The 4,553-nt window shown below is 37.4% G+C and overlaps 1 pseudogene; it reads right to left on the minus strand.

The window, feature by feature from the left end:
- Positions 1-373: 373 nt before the first annotated feature.
- On the minus strand, positions 374-3,840 carry LOC139363227 (histone-lysine N-methyltransferase SETMAR-like; annotated as a pseudogene).
- Between the last annotated feature and the right edge of the window lie 713 nt (positions 3,841-4,553).

Raw genomic sequence — 4,553 nt, forward strand, 5'->3', positions numbered from 1 at the left:
CCATTTGTAGAAAACATTTTGATGTGCCATAATTTAAATTTTCTTCTTCTATTAGGTTGATGTAAAAGTAATTGCTGTTTGTTTCACAGTGAGAACACATGGACACAGGGAGGGGAACATCACACACTGGGGCCTGTTACGGGGTAGGGGGCTAGGGGAGGGATAGCACTAGGAGAAATACCTAATGTAGATGACGGGTTGATGGGTGCAGGAAACCACCACAGCACGTGTATACCTATGTAACAAACCTGCACGTTCTGCACATGGATCCCAGAACTTAAAGTATAATAATAATAAAAATTAAAAAAAAAAAGTAATTGTGGTTTCAGACCATCAATTTTAAGTCATTATAACTAGGTTTAACCAATCTTTATTAATCTAAACCAGACCCATTACAACCAACACAGTTTTGCCAATGAGAAATAAGTTTGCTTATTCCTGTAGCATAAAAATCCGTGCTTCGGTATTTGACGAACTCTTGGAAAGCATTTTCTGCATCCTGCTGATTGTGGAAGGGTTTTCCTTGAAAAAAGTTGTCCAGCAGCTTGAAGAAGTGGTAGTCGCTTGGCAAGAGGTCAGGTGAAAGTGGCGGATGAGGCAAAACTTGGTAACCCAATTCTTTCAACTTTTGAAGCCTTGGTTGTGCGAAGAGAGGTCAGGCGTTGTTGTGGAGAAGAATTGGGTCCTTTCTGTTGACCAATGCCGGCTGCAGGCATTGCAGTTTTTGGTGCATCTCATCGATTTGCTGAGCATACTTCTCAGATGTAATGGTTTCAATGGGATTCAGAGAGCTGTAGTGGATCAGACCGGCAGCAGACCACCAAACAGTGCCCATGACCTTTTTATGGTGCCAGTTTGGCCTTGGGAAGTGCTTTGGCACATCTTCTCGGCCCGACCACTGAGCTGGTCATCATCAGCTGTATAAAATCCACTTTTCATTGCATGTCATAATCCAGTCGAGACATGGTTCACGTTGTTGTATAGAATAAGAGAAGACGACACTTGACAATTCTTTGGATTTTTACTCAGCTCATGAGGCACCCACTTATTGAGCTTTTTCACCTTTCCAATTTGCTTCAAATGAGGAATGACCTTAGAATGGTTGACCCTGAGTTCTTCGGTAACTTCTAGTGTAGTTGTAAGAGGAGCAGGTTTGATGATTGCTTTCTGTTGGTCGCTGTTGGCCTCTGATGGCCCGCCACTATGATCCTCATCTTCAAGGCTCTTGTCTTCTTTGCAAAACTTCTTGAACCACCACTGCACTGTATGTTGGTTACCAGTTCCTGGGCCAAATGCATTGCTAATGTTGTGAGTTGTCTCTGCTGCTTGATGACCAATTTTGAACTCGGGTAAGAACATCACTTGAATTTGCTTTTTGTCTAACATCATTTCCAAAGTCTAAAATAAATATGAAATGAACAGCAAGTAATAAGTTATTAGCAAAAAAATAAAATGAGAAATGTGCATCAAAATGATGTATAACATATTGACATTTGTTTAAGAATGTATTCCAATGTCAAATGGCAAATTTCAGCAATGCAAAAACCACAATTACGTTTGCACCAAGCTAATAGGAACATAAGATGAATGCATAGAATCATGTGATATATAAAATTGATTTGTGGGGATCATGTGCAATTTTAACTTCCTTTTAAAATACTGCTTTTATGGAAAAATGCATTCTGAGTTTTAACAAACCAACTTCCCATTAAGTAACTGCTTATTCCAATGTTTAGCACAGAATCTAGCATGGGATAGCTGATCAATAAATATCTGTTGAAAAGATATGACTTTGGAAACACAACCCATTGGTGAACTGGTAATACTTGTCAGCAATCTAATCCTTCCCTCAAGGAACTTTCAGTGGAAAAGCTGACTTATGTCAAAAACATTATTTGTGATTAATAGAAGAAAGTATACAATAAAATGCTAAATCAAATATCTTCAAGAGCACCAAACATTAAGTGTAGCCATTAAGATTAAGGGCTTTTTCCAGGGGAAAAAGATAGCAACTATTGCCAGAGTATATACTGTTAGAAAGTTCAAACAAAAGTTAAATCCCCCTTCCCATAAAAGCAGCAATCAAAATATCATACTATTTTATAAAAATATAACTTAATAAACTGTGAAATTGAGAAGAATTCTGTGTAGTGTTTAGGTATGTGATTAAAAATATCAATAACAAATATATCGTAAATCAAGCTGGCATTGTTAGCATGCAGATAAACATTTTTCCAGCCATCTCATTGCAATATGTGTTAGAATTGCATCAGCTATAATTTTAAGAAAACTATTTTTTTAGTCTCAAGAACCCAAGTAATGGACAATATGCTAAATGCAGCTTTAGTTCTTTATTGCAGAGCAAGACCTGGTCATGTTGAAGTAGGTCATTGCCTTTAAATAATGAATTGAACCTAGGAAGCCTCTCTTGCTTCAAAATTTCTTTCCTATTCTACTGTCTCTCTGGGTGAAACTTTACTATTAGACATTTATTCCTTTAGGTCAGCATATGTATTCTTTTGAAAGTTATTCGTCTATTCATGTAAAAAATACCTCAAATTCATTTTTCCCTTACAATGAAATCTGGTCATTGAGAGGATATGTTAACATAAAATCAGCGATTAACACTTGCGGTGTACTGGACATTACATAAACATCTGAGTTACAAAGTGGTCTCATTTTTACCGGCCATAATTTAGTGGGAAGACACAGTTAAACACTGTGATATGATGGCAAGTATTATAGGCACAGCAATCCTGATTCACATACTCGGTAGGAAGGAGTGAGTATTTTGTAAGGATATGGAATTCTGACATAGGAAAGATGGCAAAAAGAGGGCATTGAGTTTTGGTGGGAAGAAACCTCTATTATAGGGCATAGAGGAAAAATAGGGCAAGATAAAGAGGACATGGATCATATTTTAATTATTTCAAGATAATGCTTATAAGTAGGAGCTTTTATAAAATAATCTCTTAAATTGAGAAACTTGTGTAACATTTGTTTTAAATTTAGAATTGATTGTAGTCAATTAATAACCTTTGAGAACACAATGTGTAATACAAATGTTACAAGATACCTCTAAATATTGTGGTGATGTCACTCTTGTTCTCCTCCATCTCCCAAATACATAACAGATGAAGGTAAAGTGACAGACATATACACAAATGATGGTAATAATTGTATGATTTCCAGTTACTCATGACTGACAAACTGTCACAACATTCCTTGCTTGTTTCCAAATACTCTTCCTCGTGTCAGCAACAATTTCCTGTGCAAAATACCAGAGCAATTTCTCTTAAGAATCAGTCTCACAGTCATCACCCAGACATTATTTCTAAATAATTTTCAGTATTAATTTAACCCCTAAGTCCTGATGGCAAAAGTCCTTAAGCTATGTGATTGTGTGCTTTGATTTGTCAATAAATCCAGCCCCCAGCACCATCTTCAGCCATAGATCACATTTTTATGATAATCAGCCTCTAGGAAACCACTATCCATGGCCTGAAGGCTGAAGGACTCGAGTGTCAAAGCACTTGCAAGATTCTCAGTGGTCTTTTAAAGTAGGAATTACATTATCAGGGGACCACATGGTTTCTAAACCTTGGTATCTATTGTACCCATTTTGAGCCAGATAATTTTACATTGAGGGGGGCTGCCTTTAGCAGCATCCCTTTCCTCTAGCCACTAGATACCAAAGCATCTCCTGCCCTCAAGTTGTAACAATCATAAATGTCTCCAGACATTGCAAATATCCTCTAGGAAATAAAATTGTCCTGAGCTGAGAACCACTGGGCTACGCACCAATATCCACTCTTCAGTAATGTAATTGATAGTGTTCATAGGTCGATTTTATAGTGCTGTGTGGCATGAAAAGGAAGCCTACGCATGACTCAGTGAGAAAGAATGGACAGCCCAACAGATCAACACCCACGGCCAATGATACATCAGAACACACTTCACCACAGATGACAGGAGGAAAGTGAAGTGGGAGGTGAATGATGTGGTATGATTCAATAGATTTCTTTTTATGTGTGACATTTGCTTTTTCTTCTTTTAAAAGTAACACATGTTCATTATATAGAAAAGGAACCAATATACAAGTATAAGGAAGAAAAAGAAAAATAGCCCTGATATCACCACCAAGAGATAATGGTTATTGCTGCAAATTATATTATTTTTTCTAGTAATCGCTACTTCTCCATGTGATGTGTGGGGTCCTCCCTGTGAGGGGATTGTTCCTGCTGCTCCGGTAAGGTGAGTCTTGTCTATGGGACCTGCTTTGGCCAATGAGATGTGATGGAAATGATGGGCTGCTTTTGAGTGCAACCTTTAAAAGTCACCACGTGGTTTCTCTTTAGCTTTTTTCTCTTGACCATGAGAACAAAGTACTGAAAAATGGCTGTTACTTTGTACTAATCAGTAGAACAAAGAAGACTCAAAACAGAGCTACAACTGACATGAAACCAGAGCAAGAATTAAACCTTTATTACCATAAATCACTATAAATTACTCCCAAATACATAACAGATGAAGGAATTCTGGGATTATTTGTC

The sequence above is a fragment of the Macaca nemestrina genome, chromosome 5 (assembly GCF_043159975.1).
Source record: "Macaca nemestrina isolate mMacNem1 chromosome 5, mMacNem.hap1, whole genome shotgun sequence".
NCBI lineage: Eukaryota > Metazoa > Chordata > Mammalia > Primates > Cercopithecidae > Macaca > Macaca nemestrina.